General features: G+C 34.5%; 1 long non-coding RNA gene across 3 annotated transcripts in view; it reads left to right on the top strand.

The window, feature by feature from the left end:
- LOC133848035 (uncharacterized) overlaps positions 1 to 25,226 on the top strand; it is an 85,092-nt gene that overhangs the window by 36,977 nt on the left and 22,889 nt on the right. The window contains exon 3 of one of the 3 annotated variants that reach the window (XR_009895208.1): positions 21,608 to 21,645. The exons of the other annotated variants lie outside the window; for them this stretch is intronic. This is a non-coding gene — a long non-coding RNA (uncharacterized LOC133848035). The remainder of the gene's footprint in view (positions 1 to 21,607; positions 21,646 to 25,226) is intronic. 3 annotated transcript variants of the gene reach the window in all.

The raw sequence follows: 25,226 nt of genomic DNA, 5'->3' as shown, positions 1-25,226 counted from the left end.
AGTCGTATATAGCAATAGATATGAGCAGCGTCCAATCATAATTCAGCTGCTTATCGCAGTCATGTGCATCTCTAGTTTCGTTTCGGTTTGGCCGCATCCCAAAAGGCAGCCAGCTGTTTGTTGGTTGCAAAGTTGCAAGTTGCGCCATCATCATCATCGTCATCGATCGTAAACTTGCGACAAAATGTCGCGTGCTCTAAACTGCAGTTATGCAACAACTTTACAATGCCTGACAACTCGCTGACAACGGGCCCATAAAATGCTGGGCTTTATAACAATAGCTAAATCTGCAGAGTGTGCTATCGATAAATCAGCAGTCGATAAATTTGATAATCGGCTTTCGAACTCGAATTGTGCTTTGCAGAGTGTGCAATGGAGAAATTAGCAAGTCGATAAATTTGTAATCGGTTATCGAACTCGAATTGTGCTTTGTACAGTGTGCAATCGATAAATCAGCAATCGGTAATCGGTTATCGATTTTAAATTTTGCTCTGCAGAGTATGCGAACGATAAATCGGTAATCGGTTAGTGCGGAGGGTGCTAGAGCGCTATCGATAAATCAGCAAGTCGACAAATTGGGAATCGGTTATCGAACTAGCATTCGAACTCGAACTTGACTCTGACAAATTGTGCTGCAAATTGTTTGGCAGTCGTGAAAAGCGACGACACCTGATAATAAACGTATTTCGGGGCCATGCCACATGCCTGCCTGCCTGCCTGCCGCATGCTGCATGCCGCATGCTGCTGCCGCGTGGGTGTTAAATTATAGCCAAAGGCCTGACATTGGCCTCACACTGACAGCTTCAGCTCCAGTTGCAACTCGTGCGCTGATGGACGGCAGGCAACATTCGCGCGTCAATGTCATCAAGATGCAAGCAGCAACTTTGGTGCCTTGCGGCGTTGCACGCTGCTGCTGCTGCTGCTGCCTGTTGTTGCAACCGGGTTGCACACTCGCTCCCGCCTCCTTCAAGCAGTTAATAATTGTATTTTGCTGCGACTGTGCCACAACTTTGTGTGTGCAGTGGGCGTTGCAGTGGGTTGCTCGTTCACTTTGACACTTTGCAATCGCTTCTACTTCTTCTTCTTTTTCTACTGCTTCCCCATTTCGGTGGCGTATACTTAATGCCTGGCATTTATTCGCCGCCGCCTCCTGCTGCTGCTGCTTCTGAGCTTTGGAGACAATCATTAGGCATCGCCACATAATTTGACCAAAAACGGTCGCACACACACACACACACACATACAGTGCAAAGTCAGAGTCAGAGTCACAGTTGCACAGTCAATAAAACGTTGCAACGTTGGCGGCAAAGATGAGAAAGCAACGCGCGCTCCGATCACCGCCAGCTAAATTAGTTGTCATGGGAATTTATTGTGCCATTTGCCCAGCACAAAGTCCACAGCAGCACAGCAGCACCAACCGCTGATGCTGCACCTCACACACACACACACACACACACACTTACACACACAGTCAGACATTCAGCACCAGCATCATCATGGTCATCAAATAAGCTTGGCTCCACTTGCATATCAGTCCAAAACAACACAAAGCACGACATTTACTCGAGGGTATTCCAAAGCAAACTCACAGCAAGCATACAGAAATCTCAGCACTCTCTCAGTACTTAGTATTTAAAGATACCGAAACGAATGGTTTCACTCGTTAAGAGATTTTATCAGACTATCAAGCATATCATCTGAGTAAAAAGCAGTTTGGCAAAACTATACGTCAAAGTTTCACAAAATAATTCAAAAGCAAAAAATTTAGAAATAATAAAAAAATATATATAACGAAAATCACAACATTAGGAATAGGTTTTTCACATTGAAACATTGTTCTATTAACAAAATTATATATACTAAAAGTATTCAAAAAATCACAATATTATGCTTAACGTTTTCACATTAAAACAATCTTTAAAACAAATACCAAAAACCATTCTATTATATCATACTTAGTATTTTCACTTCGCAATACTTGTAAAATACTTCGTTTAAACTGTTCATATGCATACTAACCAAAAAATCTATAATTTTAGTACAGGACTTCATTTTGCTTAGACTTTACAAATACTATCAAATACCAGCACTATATATAATATTTTCATTACTAACACCTCAATATATATAAAAAATAAAAGTACTATATTTCTTATTAAAGTTATAATTTTAAGTAGCACTTTCTAGGGTATCAATTAGTCAAACTAATATATTAAATCGTAACGTGAAAATACCAAATCTTTTGCAATTAGTCAATTTGTTAGCAATTTTATCATCTTTATTTGGTTTTGCGCAGCAAATTGGAAATTCCCGAGAATGAATTGAAAGAAATGCAAAGAAAATTTATAGAATGTTTCCCAAATTCGGTTTATTCGATTCTGCTGACAAGATATCTCTTTAAAAACGTATGGAATATATTACAAATTTTGCTGCTTGATCAAACGATTATTTAGGCAATTATTTTGAAGTGAGATTTAAAAGGCAAATCAAAATGAATTTATGCAGTCGTTAGCTTCGAAGGATATGCGACTGAAGTTATGTGAATTTGAAATGCATAGAGATTTGTAGTGATGATGAATTATTATTATTGCTATTAGCCAGACGCAACATTAATTACAGTGGAGCTGCTCTATAAAGAGAGAACACAGAGTGCACAAATTTTTATGTGTGTGCATTTTGTGCACGTCGCGTTCATTATAAAGCTGCTCCTCGACTGCAATCAAATCTTAATATCTCGTGTCGAGACGAGACGAGTCTCTCGCTCTCTTGCAACATTGTGTGCGGCCCCCCAGCATCTTGGCATCTCTATGGAAGTGTGAGAGATTCACAGACTCCCAGACTCTGTAGAACAACTAACTCTTCTGCTGCTTCCCTCGGAAAAAGTGCAGACGATCATGCGCATGATTAGCCAACAAAATGTGCCAAGTTCTCAGACCAAACTAACTCTCCATCTGTTTCTCTGTCTGTCTGCATTCTCATTCTTTCTTCCTCGTTTTTGCCAATTTGTATTAGAGTTTAATTATGCAAATAATGCGAGATTCGAAGATTCTCAGACAGTGCTTTCTAACTGTCAACTGTCACAAGAATGTGCGTTGTTTTTTTTTTTTTCATTTCTTCTTCATTTGCCTTGAGGCAATTCATCAGTTCAGTTCATTTCAGTTCAGTTCATCGTAGTTCATCAACAGCATTAGCTTTGTTTTTGGTGTTTTTCGACTGTCGTCGCCATCATCGTAATCTATTATTAAAATGTCATTAGAGCGGTGCAGCAGCCTCAGCCTCAGCCTGTGCCTCAGCCTCCCAACGGCAATCGCAATTATTGAATATATATATATTTCGGCATTTCATATATCATCATAGTCTCATATTTCATACATCATATTTCACATTGCCAGCCTCTTGCATAGAAAGCCAGCCCCATAATAAACGTTGTCCAAATATTTGGCGCGCGCACAGCTCGCTCGCATGTCCCCCAAGGGCCCAATACTCTATACTCTCTGGCTACATCACCCAACTATGTGAACTCTGGTGTTTTGCGAGGAAACTTGCTGAAATTTGGCACAGTTGCTTTCAGAAAATGTATAAACAATTGTGTGTTTAGTTCAACTATCAATAATTATATATATTTTCTTTAAAGAAATAAGTTTTGAAATTCGTAAATTTTTGTAAGACAAGATGTTCCTCATATATCACATTTTCTGGGCAAAAATTAAAGAGTTTTATATTGTCTACAGCTTAACTTAAAGAATAATAATAACAAATAGAAAATATGTACATAGACATTGTTTTAAAACAATTTTTTTTTTAAATATAATTGTTGTATACTTCTAAAGAAGTTAAAGCTAAAGAGATGAAGCTCAAACTATGAATTGCAAATTTTATGCTATTAACTTTTACTTAACATGAATGCTAAAAATTACTTAAAAACTTTATATTTCTTCTAAATATTTATCACTATTCAAAAACTTTAATTAGAGAATAAAATCTAAAGCTCAATTTTAATAAAACTTTCTCATATTGCAAACTTAAAATTGTTGTAGGGTATTTCTCATATTCGGCTTTGTAAAGTTTTCTCAGTATTAGCTTCTTTTTGGTTAATTTTCAGCGCGCTTTTCTCATATATTTGTGTAAGGCAATTAAAGTGACCCAAGTGTCAAAATGTTGTGCGCTTTTGTATTTTTCTATATATATAAATTGTTGTAGATATATTCATTTTTTAATTTTTTTTTTGCAAATTAAGACTTTGCATAATCAAGTGCCAAAAAGAAATAAAAGCAAAAAACTTCGAAAATATAAAAATGGGCCTTTGACCATTAAACACAATTAAGTTTTCAGCATTTCCCTGCTGTCAGTCTGCTGTCTCACTCACTCTCCCTCTCTCTATTTCTTTCTCTCTCTTGTCTCGTTTGCACTGTGGCGAAATTAACAGTTCATTAGCTAAAGCTCTGGCAAATATTTTACTTCTTGCAACCAATTAATGCCCCCCTTTGGGGCACAACCTGCAGGCAACGCAAAGTGACGGCCCATTGATGATGTATGTTTTACTATAGACCACAAGAGAGGAAAGAGTGGAGCAGAAGAGAGCAGAAGAGGAGGGGAGATAGACCTCCCTGTGTCGACTATCGAAAGCCGTTATATTAATCTATTCACGCCAATTATTTGAGCTGTGAAACTGGCCCCAGGTTTTTCTTAATGATATTTCGCTTCGCCTCCTCTCCAAGTGTCAACAACTCAGCGAGTCGGACAGCTAAAGCCAAATGAAGCGCTGATAAGGTCAATTCTTTGGTTTGAATAGAATTTTTTAGCGAATGTGCAGAATTCAATTGTGATTTCTGCTTCACTTCTTTGCGTAAATTTGCAATTTTGTAGAGTTAAATATTTATTTCAACAAAAAGTTAAATTCTAGTCTTTTCTCTTTAACATTCACACTTGTTTATCTAAAAGATATTTTAATTTTTTTTTATGATTTCAAAACTTTTTTCAATTAATTTGTCTATCGGAACTTTAAATTTTCAAAAACTTACTTAGAAAAATATTGGAACTTTTTCAGCTGTGGGTTTTTTTCTATTTTCTATTCGTATAAATTTAAAGAATTCTATGTTAATGTGGAAAAAAAAAACAAAGAAAAAACATTTATTCATTCAGTAAATTAATATTTAAAAGCTAATGGGCTAGACTTGTTTCAGAACTTGACATGATTTTTGTGTCTGATATTTGATCATAGATTGTCACACTTTCATTTAAACAAAGAATCGAAGGCGGGTGGGGGATTGGAAATTTCGAAAGAAGTGTGCACAATCTAAAAGTTTGCACATAATCTGATAATTTGCAATCGATGAATGATTAACATAATCATCTTTAAACATTTTCGAGTAGATCCATTAAATTGGCATTAAGTTCGCGAGAAAATGTCGGATACACATAAATGTTTATATGACACCATAAAATGCTAAATCGTCGAGCTAGAAAACCAATCGGGTTAAAAAAAATCAAATGCCTTAAATATTATTGAATATGCATGTCGCATAAATTGAAACCAGTTAAAAAAAAAAAAAAAGTTAAAATACCTGTCGCGAGTTGAATAAATAGATGATGTAGTTCATAATTTTGTTTGGGCAACTGTAAATTGAACTGGATTATGAGAAGCAGAAAAAGATAAATACACAGATAAAGTAACTAGAATATCAAATTAAAGCGAATAAAATGAATGAAATTTGCATGTAAAATGTTTGCAAACACTGTTAATTAACAAATTGCTTCAAAACATTAATATAGTGATATAGAAATTACACTTATTTATTTCTTATGGTTTATTTTGCACTGTGTGGTATATTTCAAATATAATTGTATAAATTGTAGTATATTTTTTTAATTTTTGGTATATCAATTTTGATATTTTTTAAGTTTAATATCGTACTGTTTTACATAATTACTTCTTTTAGAGGCTTTCTGGTATATTTTGTACTATATGGTATATTTAGCATGTAGTGATATGACTTTTGGTATATTTTGCTATTAAATTTTTTTTAATTTTCACTTTTTTAGAGTCCTTATTTCAAATATAGTAGTATACAATTTGGTATATTTTAGTATTTTTGGTATATGAATTTTTATATATTTTACCGATAATGCCGACCTTTTTAGTGTTTCCGCTTCTTTACGCGACTATACAATATAGTTTTACTGTACTATTGTACTATTAAATGTTAAATATGCCAACATTTAATAGTATGACTTTTAGTATATTTGAGTAATATTTGGTATATAAACTTTGTATAATTGCTTTTTTACTTCCATTGAAAAGGTGTAGCGACTGTTGCTTTCCTAGTTATCTTTAATTTGTAGACAACTGTAAACTAAACGCGATTATGTGAGGCAGGAAAAGATAAAAATACAAATACAGATACTGATATGGTATCCACAAGATTGTAGGCGTCTTGTGCCGTTGACATTGCATACCAGCAGGCGCTGACTGGGCCCAGTTCTTGGCCAACAGACTGGCTAATTGGCATGCGTCGTCGTTGCCGTCGTCGTCGACTGCTTCGTCGTCTGTTGCCTGTCAGTCCAGGAATTTGTGCGCCCAAATTGGCAGCTATTGTGGCTGGAGGAGCTGACCTACTTTGGCGCCACTGCGCTTTTGGCTAAACTCCAAAAACAGTCAACGCGAAACGTATCTGCCAGATACTTTTCGCAAGTTTTTTTCTTTGCGCATTGCGTTTCTCGCTTTTTGATGCCACACTGACAAATTATACAAATACACATTGTTGCCTGCTCGCTTCTCGCTTCTCTCTTACTCTCCCCCACTCTTTCTTCGACAAAAACACGAAGCAAAAAAAGAAAAATACAAAAATAGCGTTGCCCAAAAAGGTTTCGAGGCAATTTTCATATTGCAACTTTTATGCCTGCTGCTGTCCGTTTTCGAGCGTTTAACTGATAATTGATTGATTTATTGCTTTATTGTTTGCTAAACAAAATCCAATCGCATCGCATCGTATCGCATTGATCTCGCTTTTGAGATAAACAAAAGCCCAACCTCTTGTGTCATGTACTAAATAAAATACATACAAGTCTCTTTCTTTCTCTCTCTCTCTGTGATGAGTTAAGGTCTCTTCGTTTCTTTTTTTTTTCTTGACGCCGAAGGACATTCATCTGATCTGGCAACAAGGCAACGATCAAGATCGACATCGCCTGACTTCAACAAAGCAATGTAGATAATCATTTTGTTTCGTTTAGAATAGCAAATCAACGCATCGAAATGAAGACATTATCAGCTGATAGCTGGCGTATTTGATAAATCGTATTTTGTGACATCAAACTTAATTAAGAAATCATCAAAATCTGGCACAAAAAAAAAGCCAAAAAAGAAAGCTACATAATTAGCAGCAATTAGAAGCGTATACAAAAATAACTTTAATATTCAGAAAAATGTAACAAACTTCAAGCATAACATTTTGATTATTTTTGCAAATGAATTGTGTTGTGCAACAAGAAGGCCAAGCATTTGGATAGACAACACGTAAGTGCTTTGTTGTGCTTTGTGGCAAAAGCAATTTGCATGCAACTTGTGCCGCATTACTAGGCGATTAACAACAGTTAAGCAAAAAAAAACAACTTTGCAATGTCAATTGGTAAAGAAATTAAAATAACAAGCAGCAGCAGCAGCAGATGCAAAAATGATAATACAAAATTGATTTGCAAATTGATCGATCGATGGCGAGCGCACTTTATATAAACACACCGGAACCCAGCGTGGCATAATCATGCAAATGTGTCGCCCAGCTTCGCAAATGAGGCATGTGCGCATTAAATTGAAATTGTGGCAATCTTTCTCTCACTCTAAAGGTAACATCCTGCCTGCCACAAATGTACGGAAGCGAGCTGCTGCACGCAGCGGAAGTGCGGAAGTCTTTGTTGCAATATGCGAAATTAAAATGCAATTAAACAATATGAGAAAAAAACAACGCACATTTAAATTATAAACAGCTGAAAAGAACACAGAGTGAGAGAGAAAGAGAGAGATAGAGTAAAGTTGCAACAACAGCCAGCAGCCAGCAGAAGTTGCGGTTCCTTGTTAATTGATTATGCAAGTGGCGCATTTGGTTTTGTGTAAACAAGAATTTTAATAACTCAATCAACATAAATTGACGACATCGTCGCATAAAAACAGCAACAACAACAACACCAACAAAAATACAACTAAAAAAAAAAATATAATTGAAAAACTGCCAAGATGCAACGCCACAAAGTTGGGCAAACGACGAGAAAGATACTCTACAACATTTTTTTTTTTTATTTCGAGAAAAAGAAAATTTCAAAGCGAATCTGGAATCTAAGCGATTTGCAAGCAATAAGTTTTTAAACATTGCTACATGACAAATTGTTGTGAAACATTAATATAATAAGAGAGGTACTTTTTGGTGATATAAAATATTGTTTATAACTCATGTTATATTTTTGTATTTCTTGACATATTTATTTGGTATATTTTGCATATAGAAATTGTACTTCTCTTTGGGACAATTTGGTATTATGTACTTTATGGTCTACTTTTTGAGTCTAGTGGTATAACTTTTGATATGTTTTGGTAGATTAATGTTGTATATTTGGACTATAGAAATTTCACTTCATTCACAGATAATCTGGGATATAAATGTACATAATGGTATACTTACAATTTTTTACTATAACTTTCGGTATATTTAAGTATTTTTGGCATTTACATTTTTTTTTTACAGTTGTACATTTTATCGATTATACCGCATTGTTTTGCAGATTATATGATATATTTTTTTACTGTATGGTATTTAACATGGATCAGTATGACTTTTAGTATATTCTGGTAATTTTCTGGTATACAAATTTTGTACATTTCCAAATGGGAAGAGAGTGTAGCTTTCCTAATTGTCTTTATTCCTGCTCTCCCTGACAACAAATGTTAGTATTTGGTTGGTATATACATTTTTATATATTTTAACGAGATAATACCATACTGTTATGTTTTTACTATAGCTTCCTACTTGCCTTTATTATTCTTTTCGCAAAATGTTGTATACTCTAGTGACTTGAAGTGTATTATAGTAAAAAGAAAACATATGCTAAAAGCAAAGATGCAGCAAGAAATGATGGCAATTTGGCCAGCCTCAAATTGTGACTTGCTGCGTTTGCAGGTTGCTGCAAGTTGCAAGTTGCAAAAGTGGCTTCTAGATAGCAGCAGCTAATAGCTGAAGCTGAAGTTGAAGCTGAAGTTGGAGCTATAGCTGTAGCTGTGGCTGAAGCTGGTGCCAATTTGATGGCCATCACTTGGACTGACTGTCAAACGCATGCCAACAACAGTTTAGTGCAACAATTAGCAACACATTTTCGCCAAAGTGCCACAGACAGAGGCAAGTCGAAACGAAGCGAGCAGACGAGCAGACAGACAGACAGACAGACGAACGGACAACAGGACAGACAGTTGAAACAGAAAAAGACTGAACGACAGAGGGACATTCACTCAAGAGAAAGAGACAGAAAACAGAGAAAGAGAGAAAGAGAGAGAAGCAGAACCAGAACTAAAACAACACAGACTCATACATACACACACTCTTTCGGGGCAGTGCTAAGGCTAAGTGCTTGCTTACCTGGTTCGTTCTTAATCAAGCGTTAATTTGCTGGCCAAGAGAGAAGCGCAAATATGCAACACTGTTGCTGCCTTGCTCTTGCAACGTGTCTAGAGATGGCCCATGAACAATATAAAATACAGTATTTTACATTAAACAATCGCCTCAAAAGTTGAACAAATATTTGTTGAAAAGACTTCCACGGAGATTTTAATTTGAATATACGTTCAAGACTGCAATTGAAAATAATTAGATATCGATAACAAATATAAAAAACTCCATTAAATGGAAGCTGGCTTTACAATGTTGCAGTATGCATTGATATTTATCTAGTATTTAGGGTATATAGATATTTTTTTGTATTTCTCAATTGTATTGCTCAAAATACACAGCAAAATTTGGGCAAAGGCAAATATTTCTTCTTAGCTTGATTTTCATTATTTGAGAAGCTAAGTTTCAATTCCTTAAAGATTTATTTATTCCTTAAATTTGTTTTTAAGATTTATTTTTTCTTTATTGTGCTTTTTTCGTAAATTAAAAACTATCGCTTAAAATTCCTTCTCCCATCTCAATTTGATTTTGTTCCTTGGCTGCACTTTTGCAGTTGCGCCAAGCTGAGGATTTGGGCCTCAAATTGGCTACACGTGTTTGCTATTTGTCACACTGTTAAACATTTGTTGTGCCTATCTCTCTGACTGCGAGTGTGTGTGTGTGAGTGTGTTGCAATTTGGCGGCGTCCCAGTTAGTTAGTGGCTAAGCAGTGTGGTTGCAAATTGAATTTATGGCCAAGATCAACGGCTAAAAAGTAAAACCGAAAATTGTTTTTAATAGCCATTATAATAATTATAGACTGTGATGGATTTTATAATGTAACGCTCGTAAAAATTAATTAAAAGCGCACTAAAAGCGAGCGAGCGCGGGGAGAATAGAATGAAAAATACAAACGTTGAATAAAAAAAAAGATGATAGTGAGTTAGAGTGAAGAAGGTTCAACAACCCGATGAAGAGAAGTTAACCAAGTTATCAATTCAGCATAAATACACACACTGCACACACTACACAATGTGTGTGTTTGCAGAACATTTACTCAAAACCCCAAAGAGATAGAGAGAGACAAAGCCATCTAGATAATTGAGTCAGATAGAGATGGCAATAACGAGAGATAGATAGATAGATAGAAAGACGTCAGTTTGGCACTTAAACGAAGGCCCACAAAATATCGGTAAAACATAATAAATTTGATGACAAGCTTTTGTTCATTTTATTGCTATTATTATTTCTGATATCGCAGTCGCTCAGTCGCAGTCGCTCAGTCGCAGTCGCAGTTGACGAATATTTTGATTTACATTTCGATTTCGAGTGTTGGACTCTCTGAACAATAAAAATCAGGACTATTGTCTAGCAATCTAAGTCAATACACCCATCACACACAATAGACTCTCAAACTCAAACCTGAAGAAACCAAAAAAAAAAGCAAAAACAAAAACCAAAACCCGGAATGCTATTTCTGTGTGCTGTGTGTGCCACACGTTGACAATTAAAACCGTTACCAAATACTTGACTAGTTGGTCGATGATCGGCGCGCAGACAAACAAAAAAAAACAAAACAAAGCGACAACAAGAACAATAACAATGACGATAAAAACCTATTGTTGAAGCATTTATTTATTTTTATATTTTTTTTTCGCAAATAAATGATAGCAATTTTTGTGTGCTGTGAATTAATTTGCATTCGTGAGAGAAAGAGACACCGAGAAAGTCGCATTTGATAAAATGTTTGGCTGATAAAGCGATTGCAATTATACAAAACGATCTCGCAACTTAAGTGCCCCCCTACGTAATGCTTATTACATAGTTAACAATACATGCTAAAAAAAAAGCCGCAACAACAGAATTGTGAAAATAACCGACAAATATTTTTACTAAAATTCAGTGTAAAAATTTCAACAAAGAAAGCAGGAGTTAAATAATTTTTTGGTTTTTAATAGTCAACTTTAATAGCAATATAATTTACGAAAATCCCCTGCGAAGAAAGCAGGAGTTATTATAGATACTATAATGAAAAGAAATGAAAAGAAGAAAAAAAATGAAACCCGCTTAATATGTTTTTAATCTCAGAGTAAGTCTGTCTATAACATTAGCATGTATTAACAATTTGATAACTGCTGAAAGCATTCATTTCTATAATACATTTAGATAGCTGCTATTTTTATGAATTAAAAATGCTGTTCCACATATTAGATGACAAATTAAAAATGCAAATGACTTAAATATTGCAATTAATTATGAAATCATTTATCTTTCAAGTAATGCAAAAATAATCGTTAATTAAAATGCTAGATTCTGAAATAAATTTGCTTAATTCGCTGATGTTATCACAAATCAACTTGGCAATTGTGAAATAATTGAGACGCTTTAGCACAACGAACTACTGTAACTTGAGGAGTAGATGAGAGGCGATAAAAATCATTTAGTTTACATGTTTTGAGTTTGCCAGATGGCATCGATAGGCTAACGATGTCACACAATAATTTATCAACAAATGGGAGTCGAGTGTGCTCGACCTTGAGATACCCGCTGCTGATTTGCAATCGAAACTAAGTTGAGCGTTTTTTTTTTACAGTATTTTGTAAAAAAGATACCAAAATATATATATTTTCAATATGCGATATGCTACTACATTATATATTACAAGATATACCGTTATTATACCGATATGTATGTATATATATCGATTTACTTCTGAACTGTATACTACAAAATATACTGTAGAGTCCAAGATATACCATAAAGTATAAAATATAGTAAAGTGTCAGCTTTTGTCTAGCATGTGTAGCCTCTGAGATGTAAATATTAAGTTGTTTACAAAATATACCAAATTATTATACAAACAAAATAATGAAACATACTACAATTCATATTTTGCATATCGATATACTACTACACTTTATGCTGCAAAAATATACCAAATTATTATACCGATAGTATATTGAAATATACCAAAATGTATATTTAGTATATCCTTAGTGGCCAAAATATACCATAAAGTAAAAAATATATTAGATTGTCATCATCTATCTAGACATAGAGGTGGACATGACTTTATCGGGTATTTTGAATACCCTTCTACCTCTTTGAGTACCGGGTATAAAAAACGTGCTCTGTAAGCTGTGAAGAATTCGACTGGAAGCTTCGCGCCAGCTCGGCTTTGCATAATGCCAGGCAAACACTAAAGACTGGCTAATTTATTGGGCCAAATATTAGCATCGGCTGTCACAGATGCCAACACACAATTTTAGCCGGACTTGGACTTGGACTTGGACTTAGTCTTGGCGTGAAGTTAATGCCGTTGCCAAAGACAGAGACTGAGAGACGGACAGCTGTTGAAATTGTATGCGAATGAAATACGTTTAAAAAACCTTTGAAATATTTATCAATAGATAAAAAGAAAGAGTGAGACAGAGGAAGGGATAAAAAGAAAGAGTGAGACAGAGGAAGGGATAGATAGAGAGAGAGAGAGAGAGAGAGAGAGAGAGGGAATGTCGAAAGAGATTTAGCAAAGCGATAAAGAATCAAAAGTGTTGTCGCTGTCGCTAAGTCTTAAATATGCGTCAATGAAGTTAATAAAAATGTTAACAAGCACGTCTTAAGCTATTGTTATTCCTGCTGCTTCTGCTGCTGCCATGGTGAAGAACAAAATTTCGGGAGTTCTAAGAGCTGACAAAAAACGACAGAAAATCAAAGATGATGAAGAGAAGAGTCAAAAGGAATAAAGTTTAAGTCGCATAGCATCTGTCACATGTGCAAATGGTTCAATAAAATTAATGAGAGAATGCTTTTTCAAGAACAGATTGGGAATTTTGTAAAAGTTGAAAATAGAAGCAAAAATTCAGATGAATGCAATTAAATTAAATTTAATTTTAAAAGAATTTAAAATTGTACAAATTGTATAATTGCTTTTTATTCAAGTTGCATTTTTATTTGAAATATTTTATAGTAATTCAATTAAAAGTTAAAAAATTAAGAAAATATTATTGAAGAGTGCGATCAAATGTAAGTCAAGAAAAGAAGAACATGTCGGAACATATTGTCATAAATTAAACAATTAATATATAATATTAATATAAACTATAATAATTTAATAATATAAACTATATAATATAATTAATATAAACAAAATTTAATATATAGAAAAATTAAAACCAGTTCCGAACAAACGCATCGTCAGGAGCTCTTGTGAACTATCCTAATATGTGAGCTGCAACTTGACTCATTTGCATAGTTAATTTATCAAATGTCGAAAAAATAAATAAACTTTCTATGAAGCAGGGCATTTAAGTGGATATATTTCTATTTGTGGATGGCGATGTCGAAGTCGATTGCCGGCACCTTTCACTCGGCGTTTAAACAACAACACAGAGACAGAGAGAACGACATAAACTCAAATTATCAGCCATAAATATCAATATAAAGCAAGTGTTTAAAGTAGCCCAAAATATAAAAAAAAAACCTTAAGCATATAAATAAAATAAAGATCGTGAGAAAGGAACGCGTGCGACCAAGCCCAAGACTGAAGACTGATAGATAGATAGATGAAAGACTTTAGGCAGCTCTCAGTTCATTGATGAAATACGAGTGCAACTTGGACATTTTGAGAGCAAACTAAAAGAACGCAGCGCAGCGCAGCTGACAATCGACTGCAGTTATCATGAAAACTGAAGTTGAAATATGGCCAAAAAAAAAAAAGCAGCAAAAGAAGAAGCGAAAAGCGAAGAGAAGATCGAGATGGAGATGGAGAAAAAAGGTTCTTTCATTCACACTTCGAATGGGGCGCTTTGGGGCACAATTAAGATACATAAATTGCTGTGAATATATCTATTTATTCCGATATATTCAAAAACATTCACACACACACAACACTCACTCTGCGGCCTGCTATCCATTCATATTCATGTTGAAGGCGGAGTAGTGGAAACTCCTCCTCTAAAAAAACTAAAATTCAAACCAGATACTTTTACTGGAATTTTGAATTGGATTTGAAGGTGTCAAATGCAACTATGATTTAGTTGGAAATGAAGAGGAGACAGATCATTTTAATCATAACTAACGGCACATTTGATTAGCTCTTTACTATTTATTGATGTACGAGAAATTAAAGGAGGAGGAACAAAATTTGTCAGAATGGAAAGTTATCATAAGACAAATGGAAAAAGAAGTTTGAAGAGTATTGGTTTATTCCACAACCAACTTTTTATGGTTTAATAACAACATTGACAATGATATAATATTAAGTATTTTTGAAAATTAGCTCAGAACTAACGCAGATTTTGTGAAGAGTATTGATTTATTACACAACCAACATTGGCAGTGAAATAATATTAAGTGAAAGGTACAAATATGGGAATTATTTTCAAATTTTTTAATTTTCAAATAATTTGAATTGCTTCCAGAAGCGTTTTGTGACTTTTACAGCTTTGAAAACTCAAAAAGGAAATGTCAAAGATTTTCTCTCGTTAATCAAATTGGAGTAAAGTGAATGTTTGGGCATTGAGATAAAACGAAAAATTTAAAAAAGAAATGCAGATGAAATTGAAAAATTGACAACGCAATTTATCAACCAAGCACCAAATGCAATTGATTTGTGAAGATCAAACTCCACATCGGGATTAAGATTCAGATTGAGATTAAGCTTAGGATTTACTTAGTCCAAGATTAAGATGTTTTTAGTGGGGTGAGGCTAATTTATAATCTTTGTTAGGTGTGAATAATGTGTTTCAACTGTTTGAACTAAGATGTTGTTGTTTTCTATCTCTTTCTCTCTTTGGTTGGGTGAGAAATGTTTTGATTTCGAACAAACAAACGCCACAGGAGTTGCACAGCAGCAGCAACTCCCTTCCTCTCCCTTCCACTCTTGGATCTATCCAACACGGTGTTGGCCTTTCAAAAATATTCAAATTAGTGTGTGTGTCGCTGGCAGTTTTGAAATACGAACGTGTATTTATTAGCGATTAAGTATCAAACATAAATATACATATTGACTCTTTTTTTTTTTGTCTGTTCTCAAGATGAAGTTAATGTCGAAGTTGAGACTTCAACTTCAACTGCTGGGGCATAGATTAGAATTAGGAATTTACTGTGAAATTATGCAAATCGTTGCTAACAAATTTTCGAAAGTGTCAAAAGCACTAAGAACCAAGAACTTCGCCTGCTTCTCTGACTCTGACTTACTGACTGAGTGAGTGAGTGGACGGACTCTCTTAGAATCTGAGATAGTTCTTCTCAACGAACTGAACACGAAACTGATATCTTTATCTGTCGTGCGTCTCGTTAGCAATGCCCCCAAAACTTATTAGACAGTGGAAGGTGTGAAAAGCCACAGCAACATTTGAGTATGTATGTATGTGAGTGTGTAAATGATTCTTCATTCGATTCGTTACGATTCGTTTCGATTCATTGGCGCGCGCTAAAGTTCAACACTCGTCGCGTCTCGTCGCGTCGCGTCTCGCAGATGAGAATCAATTGAAATGCAAATGTTCTCGAATAGAATGAATATCTACGAATAGAAATATTTGAATACAAAATGACAAATCGTTGAATTATGAACGGCATGCACAAGCAACTATCTCCACCTCTTCCACCTCCTCCTTTTCCTCCCTCTCTCCCTCTCTCTTTCTCCCTTTCTCTCTTAGCAACATTCTTGCCACTTCCAGTTTGATGTCTCGATGTTTCGATTTTTCGTAGAATTGCACACAAATTTTAATGCGTCAAATGGGGAGAGATGGCATCATTTTAATCAATATGCAATTTTTATTTTCAACTCACAATTTCCAATTTCCAATTTAAATTAAAACTATATTTCAAAAACTAGTTAGTTTTGTCTTTAAACTAGATCCGCTTTTAGTTGCAGTCAACAATTTAATGACTGCGAGCAACATTCTCTTTTAGTTTGCATTTAATTTCGTCTTTAAACATAAATGTGTTTCAATTGGAATAGAATCTTATACACACAAAGAAAAAACGTTATGAAATCAAGAATTAAATCTTGTCAAAATTAAATCAAGAAGGTTTATTCTTAAATCATGATCAAAATTCTTAATAAAATCTAGATTGACCAATCTTCAAATTAAAGATCTTTTTCAAGAATGGAAAAATCTCTCAATTCAAACAAGAAATCAAAAATAATCTATCTTCCAATCTAGATTTTCTTCTCTCTGATGATGAAATTGTCGAACTAAATATGCTGCAGTCTGTAAATATTGTATATAACATTATCCTCAACATATTTGTATTATTTTCAAGTAAATTTAACCATTTTCAGTGTCCAAAAAAAAATCCAAGTCGCAATTCGGTGTCCGATATTTTCTTCCCCTTTTTTTGTATATTCTTTCTTTATTCTTTCTTTCTTTCCAGACTTGAATCGCTTTAAGCTAGTGAAAAAATTGCAGCCTTTTATGTACAAATTATATAAGAATTCAGCCACTAATGTTGTATAATCCTTGCATTTTATATATTATATGTTATGTAGTTTGTTTATTCTCGAGCATCGCATATCTTTAAATCTTTTCTTCATTCTCCTTATTTTGCGCTGGTTTCTAATAAGAAGAAAAAGTTACAAACAAATTTAAAGGCAACAAATTTCTCGCTGTTGTCACTTCACTTACCTTTGCATCAACTTTCTTGTAGAGCCAAGAAATTGTGTTAATCAGCACAATGGACAAGAGCAAGTACAAGAGTGCACTCCATTCGAATTGTTCTTCTTCGATAATCAACATTATTGTAGCTTGTGTAATCAAATTGTAGATTGTAATGAATTGTAGAGAATGATGCTGAATTGAGTTGATACAACTGATAAAGCAAGGCTTACTGTTATGCAAGAATTATTCAATTTATTTTTCTACTTTTTATACTCACTACTCAATAGGGTAGATGATTATAATATAAAAATGCATCTCCATAATTCGTGGAGTATAAAAACAATATTTTTGTAGTATATTATGTGGTATAAAACAAATAATTTATGAAATAAATTATTTATTAACAGGCGAGACGATATAGCCATGTCTATCTGTCTAGATATATACCAAATATAGCCTCTGGTATATTTTAGTATATTAATAATAATAATAATATGCTTGATCAGCGGTATTAACCGCGACGATATAGCCATGTTCGTCTGTCTGGATATATGCAAAATATTCGTTATGCTTCAGTATTTATTTTTGTTTATTAAATTGGTATAATTTAATAATGATATACTTAATATTATGTGGCCTTCCGTATATTGTAGTATATATTTGAGCATTTTTATTTGTTATATTTTGAAAATAATACAGCACGGGTAATTTCACAGTCAATTGGAGCTTCTTACTTATTTTAATTACTTCCCAACACTCCAAGCTAAATCTTATTAATTATGTTATGCTGCTAGTCGCATGCAATTGATTTAAATATTTTGAATATTATGTTGGCGATTAAACTACATATTTGTAATACAATTATTTGTTGTTGCAATTATTTGTATTTTTCAAACTATTTTCCATGTTTCTTACACATTATGATAATAATTCTTTATTAATATACAAGGTGTGTTCAAAAAGTAAGGTGACTTTTTATTTTCAAGAAAAACTATTAATTATTATTATTTACCAATATTTATGTTGTATATTGTTTTCTAGTAAATACTGCAACGCACTACGACGCACTTTATTAGGAGATGTTCTTTAGCGTATTATTTTTCATATTTTTTGTATTTCAAATTGAATTATTTGTTGTTTTGTGTGATTTTTGTTGAGCTTAAAGCTGGTTCTGTGGCGCGTTGGAAAAGAGAAAGGAATCACAGCATAGCACAGAGACAGAGTTAATAATAAAGTCGACTCATAATAGATATGCAGATAGATGAATGCTTTAGTTCGTTAGATAGTTGATATAGATAGATGACTGGGTGGATTTGTTTCTGTTTTTCTTTTTCTTTTTTGTGTGGCTTGGCAAAAGATGCGCAAACGTTTTTGGTTGCAGGTGCAGCCAGCAGCAGCAGTTGTTCGACTTGACATCTTCAACAACAAGCTGTCCAGAGCAAGGCCAGCAACTGGCTGCAGTTGCCACAAGTGGCAAGCGTTGCCAGTTGCCAGTTGGCCATGGCCAAGGTCTGTTGCTGTTGTTGTTGCTGTTGCAAGCGAGGCACGTTGCCTTCTCTTCGAGGCGGCCATGCGGCAAACTGAACTCTTGTGTGTCTAGCTTACAGTTAGCTATGCAAACATATAAGGCTAATATGCTGACGATTTCTGCTCTCGCTCATCACACACGTGGCGTATGCGCAATGTGCGGCTGATAATTAGAGTGCTTGCAACATGGGCAACTGTCGTCGCTTCTCCTTCCATTTAGCTGCACTCTATCGTCTAATATTTATTAGTATTTCTTTTTCCATTCTATTATTTCTTTATTGCTTTTCCATTTGCAATTTTTTTAAAGATTTAAAGGTTAAAGATATAATCTTTCCTTTTACATTTTTAATTTAATATTTTTAAAATTTTTTTTTTATAATCTTTTCTTTTTCATTTATATTTTTTTCTTCAAATTCTTTATTGTATATTTCTAGTATTTTCATTTCTTTTATATTTTTACTATTTATATTCAGAATTGTTTTCGTTTGTTTTCTTTTTATGGAATACTTTCTTTTATATTTGTTTCATTGCGTATTTCTTGATTTTATTCACATTTCTATATTTTCTCATTTACCTGTCGACTTCTTATTGCTACTTTTCTACTCCCTCATTTCTGGCTTCTCTTTTATCCCTTCTTGTTAGAACAGCATCCCCCTCTTATCGCACCCCCTTTTTCTGCTCCCGTCTTGTCTTCACCTTCTTTAAGTCACCTTTCTCTGCTTTTGCGGCATGCGGCATGTGGATTTGGCTCGTAAATTAGCAAGACGACAGCAAAATGTTTGGTTTTTATTCTGTTTCGCTTTTCAGCCCCGATAATCTATCGTCGTCTATCAAAGCGCATCATGTTGCCGATGCTGCAAGTTGCCAGTTGCCAGTTGCAAGTTGCCAGTTACAAGTGCCTTGTGCGTTACAGTTGCTGCTGCTGTTGCTGTTGCTGTTGCAGCTGCGCCCCACACGGCAATCATTCACTTTTAGCCAAAGCATAATAATAATATTTCAGCTAGTCGCAGTTGCCTGGCACGCGATTCATCTTGACTGCAGCCCAAAGAGTGGAAGAGGAGACACTAAGAAGCATTGCATTTCGATTTAATCGAGTTCTCGCTGCTGCTGTCGTTGCAGTTGCTGTTGCTATTGCTGCTGCTGCTGTTGCAGATCTGATCTAAGTTGCATTTAATAATCGTCGTCGTCGTCGTTGTTGTCGTTGTTGTCGTTGTCTGTTGCAGCTTCAACAAGTTTGCAACAGGCAAAACAGGCTAAAGAAGCAGCCAGAGAACATTGTTGTTGCTGTTGCTGCCGCTGTCAACGTCAAAGTCACGGCAAATGCGTTGCTGCTGTTGCCGTGTTGCTGTGTTGCTGTGTTGCGCCTACATTCATATTTCAGCAATTAAAAATCTAATTGACAAATACTTGAAAGACAACGTGCAGGCAGCCGAGTCCAACTGGCGGCAACTGTGCTGCAGCTGTGTCTGCTGCTCCACATGCAATTGCCACAGCAGTAACACAGCAACAACAACAGCAACAGCAGCTGCAACATCTGCTCAGCATTAGCAATTGCATTTCTATGTTTTGGCATCGCATCTTGTTTTGATTTTTAACTGCCGTTTTGGCCAGCCAGCAACAACAACAACAACAACTTGCAGCCAGTTTTAATAACTTCATCTGCAGCTTCAACTTTTGGTCAAAACGAGCAACCTTCTCTCTCTTTCTCTCTCTCTCTGTCTGTCTCTCTGGGCCAAGTTCAGGGTACAGTTGAGTCGCCGGCTTAACGGCAAGCTGCGTGCAATGATTGACCATTCAACAAAGCAGCAGCAACTGGCTGCTTGCAACATGCAACTGCAACTCCACAAGAGTAGGAGGCGTCCATTTGGTCGTCGCTTGGCCTAACAAGCAGGGCACGTGCCCTATTAAGCTTTGTGGTCAGCCAGTCATCATCATTGCATTCATCTAACATATTACTACTGGCGTCGTCGTCCATAAACAAGTTATTAAATATGCTCAGTCTGGGTTGTTGCTATTGTTGTTGTTGTCGTTGTTGTTGTCGTTATTGTTGTTGTTGCTGCCAAAGTACATTAATTATGCACACAGAGTTGTCATCTGGCTCGACTTCAACTTCAACTTCGGTTGCCTGTTCACTGGGTCAAGACTTTGACTGCGACTTTGACTTCAAGTGAGGGTGGCAACTGCTTCTTCAGCATATAGTTATAGCTCATCTAGAGATGGCCAACATCAGCAGTTCATCGCTAGAAGAAATTTATTTAGAGCATAATTATGTTACATTTATTTAGTATTAAATTAAATTCCTAGACATCAACAACATATTAAACAACATATAAATTAACTGTCGAGTCGATGACCTTATAGCTAGCACTCCCTTCTTTTAGTTATTATATTATTTTGTATAATAATTAACATGTAAATAAATAAATAATATTTAGTCTTAGTCCCATCTTGTTTTAAATACAATTCAACTCCAAACAGTATTTTACCTCTTTAGTACATCAATTCTTGTTTACTACTTATGAGTACTTTAGTACTTTTTAGTTCCTTTATGTTTCAATACAATTTAATTCCAAAGCAGAGTACACACATATATAACAATCAAGCAGAGCTACAAAAAAATGATATTTCATTGAATGCTATTTAAATATTTACAATTTTATATTAAAACTTTAAGCGAACGTCAGCAGCTATCTTTCATTTATAAAATTTATTTTTGTCTCACAATTTTTTTAAAGTCTTTCGTAAATTAAAGAGATTTTTCCTAAATAGTTTTTATTGTTTCACTTCTTTGTTGTTTACATATTTTAGGACTTCAATTTGTGTTTAATTCTGATTTCATTTCTTTTTCAGATATACCAAAAAGAATTTTTAAATACTTCGCACTAATGGTAAGTCAGACTCCACTTATATTTATATTTAATAATTGATATATATTACTGATATTATTAAATTTGAAATCACGTTCAGAAATTTGCATTAACCTTTATTTTTATACATACATATGCATATGTATGTCTATGAAAAGTAAGTGAGAAATTCTCTGTCAAAAAAAACGCGTATGAGGGAAAAAAACATATACTAAAACATTTATTTTGAGTAAAATTGAATTTTATAGCTCTTGATTAGTATTGAAGCTTAGAAAGATATTAAAACTATTTAACAGTTTAAAGATAACTGCAAAAACGAACGAATTCGTACGCAAACTAAAAACTGGACGAATTTATATATTTTATCGTATAAGAGAAGAAGTTCCTTAAATCAATCTTAACTCTAATCCAGAGCTATAAGACCATGACATATTCTTATAAATAGTGCCGCATGCGGCAATTTCGTCAGAGAATCAGACATATATCTGAAACTAAAGGTTTATCGATTTATTTATTCCTTACATAAATGTTTTTTCTTAATTTATAATCTGAATTAACAAAAAACAGAAAATTACCCATATATAAACTTCACTCTTTTCGGTTCTCATCTCTAAGGGCAAGTGTTTGCTCATCTCTAGCGGGTGAGAGAACTACCGAAAAAAAATGCTACCACAACTTAATTAAAGACGCGTCGATAGTTAATATTTTCATTTATGCTAAACGCATTTCGAGCTGCGTTCTGGGAATTAACAGCTTACCACCTGACTTCCACCTAACAGCCACCTGTTAACAGCTTGCGTAGGAGAAGAAGAGTGGGGGGTGGGGAAGGTTGTGGGTGTGAGGGTTTAACAAAGTCGCTGAGCCGTGTAATATTCCGTTGAAAAGCTACTGATGTTTCTTCTTGATTTCCATATTCGGTTGGTTAATGTTTATTTAGTTATTTTTCCACTGCTCAATCGCAGAAGCTTCTTCCGCTCAACGAAGCCGAACTCTGCGGGAGGTCGCATTTGGAATTGGAAGAATGAAATGCTGATGGACTCATTAGGATGCCAGGGACAATTGCGATTAAACGCATTAAGCAGCCGATAAACTGAAACTCAAACTCAAACTGAAAGAGAAAGTGAAAGTAAAAGTGTCTCAAGGATCAAGGACACACGAAACATTGATAAAGTGCTGCAGTGATAGCTAGATAAAGAGAGCTAAACAAAGTGCTGATGCTGTGATCCTTTTAGTACCTGCTGATGATGCTCACCTGAGTGCTCCGCTACCTGAAGGTCGTCGAGGGTCGAGGGTCGTCGATTCAATTCACAAACACAATGAAAGCGCGAGGGCGTACTTCTTTTATTCTTTTTTTTCCTTCTTCTTTTTCGTTTTGTTTTGTTGTAGCGTGAGAATCTCTAGGCGATGCCAGGATGCGCGTTAGATTTTTCGAAAAAAAGGAAGTGCGTTTCGATATTTTGTTTCCCTTCACACGAGTCCTGTTCATAATAATAATAATAATCATAATCTGCTTAGGCAGCTAAATGGAAATTTATTATAATGGCACACACAGTGCTCTGTTCTTCTCCACAATGAAATGATGACAGATTAAAGATAATGTTTATGCGAGAATTTCCCATCGAAATGCTTTGAGTATGTCAAATTACTTGAAGAGCATTTGTTTTGCTTGCATTTTTAAAATTACGATATAAAAAAATATGAAGTGACAGATTCAAGAATATGTAAAATTGTACAATTAAGTGCAGATTTAACACAAATTGCGAATGACAGATTAAATATAATCTTCTATTTTTTTGCATTTGTTTTGCAAGAATTTAGTAATTTGTTTCGATTTATATGTTTTTTTTTTAATTTTTTTAATTGTCTTTTCGGAACTACGGTATTTAACTTAAAATCTTGTTGAATTATTTATTAATTTATATAAATTCTTGACTTATTTTGAACAGGCCATTTTTACTTTTATTATTTATTTACATCGTAAATTATACCTAATTAAACTAGTTTGTTGTCTGTATTTAAAACTTGCAAATTTCTTCTTAATAAGAACTATTCTAATATTTTTGATTGATACAGTTTTTCTTCTTATAAAATGTTTCTAAATTTGCGCAATCTTCTAAGCTCTAAACTTCTTGCAAGTAATTTTTGATTCAGTCTTGGCTGATTAAAAACATTTTAATTTAGTTCTTTTTTCGAACAGACTTCTGGGCAAACACACATTAACCAAATGTTTGTCTTTTCTTAGACATTAATTGCTCTCAAAATAAAAACCAAGTTTTCCCAGTTGTTGTTGTTGGTTTTATGTTGCACACTTTTTTGGGTAGCAAGAACAATCTGCAACTTTGTTTCCTCCAGCCAAAGCGTTCAACGTTAGTTGCAAACCGGAACCAATCACATTTGCTTGGCGGTGCCTTTTGTTGTAGACGAAGAACGCGAACGTAAACGAAAGACTTAGGCAACGAACTTGCCTAATGCTACAGTCGAATGTTGTTCTATGATTGTTGTTGTTATTCTCATCGATGTTGTTGCTGTTGTTGTTGGTTCTAAGCAACATGTCATATGCATGTTGTTTGTACTTATGTTGTGCACATGTCGCTGTATGTGTGTGTGTGTGTGTGTGCTGAGGTACTCACATGTAGCAAGTCTTCGTCGTCGTTGTCCGACGTCGACGCATGTAACCGTGAAAACCCATTTTTCTTGTTCATTGACCAAAAACCCAAAAGCAACAATAACAATAACAACAACAACAGCAACGAGAGCATTGCAAATGCGCCTTCGCATTTGGCTCTTTCACTTGGCGCTGTTTTTTCTTATACCCTCTACCCATTGGGTAGAAGGGTGTTATGAGTTTGTGCCGGCAGGAAATGTATGTAACAGGCAGGAAGAGGCATCTTCGACTTTATAAAGTATATATATTCTTGATCAGTCTCAACAGTCGACTCAATATAGCGATGTTCGTCCGTCTATATGAGAAATAGAGATATAATATATTTTTGTTATGTTTGCACGCAGACGAAATTCGATTTAAATGTTTGTCATATTTTTTATGAGAAATTGATTGCGATCAGAAAAAAATTGTAAAAAGCTATTTAAGAAATACTTTAGTATGGCAAATAATGCCTAGGGTCTTAGTTGCTTTGGCTCACAATCTGGTATGTCTATGGTATATTCTGTATTGTATGGTATATTTTTGTGGTATATGGTATATTCTCTACTCAATGGTATATTCTTTACTGTATGGTATATTTTTGTGGTATATGGTATATTCTCTACTCAATGGTATATTCTTTACTGTATGGTATATTTTTGTGGTATATGGTATATTCTCTACTCAATGGTATATTCTTTACTGCATGGTATATTTTTTATTCTATGGTATGTGTAGTTCTCTATAGTATATTTTGAATGTAGTAATATTAATATACCAAATACATCCTTTGGTAATTTTTTAGTATATTCGATCTCTATGGTATATTTTGAATGTGTTATTATTTTGAATACTTTTGTGGTATATTAATTCGGTATACTTTTAAATTAATACCACACTGTTTTGATTTTTTGCATTATCGGTAGCAGGTATCTCAAAGTCGAGCACACTCGCCTGT

The sequence above is a fragment of the Drosophila sulfurigaster genome, chromosome X (assembly GCF_023558435.1).
Source record: "Drosophila sulfurigaster albostrigata strain 15112-1811.04 chromosome X, ASM2355843v2, whole genome shotgun sequence".
Classification (NCBI taxonomy): domain Eukaryota; kingdom Metazoa; phylum Arthropoda; class Insecta; order Diptera; family Drosophilidae; genus Drosophila; species Drosophila sulfurigaster.
This window is presented reverse-complemented; position numbering and strand designations above follow the sequence as displayed.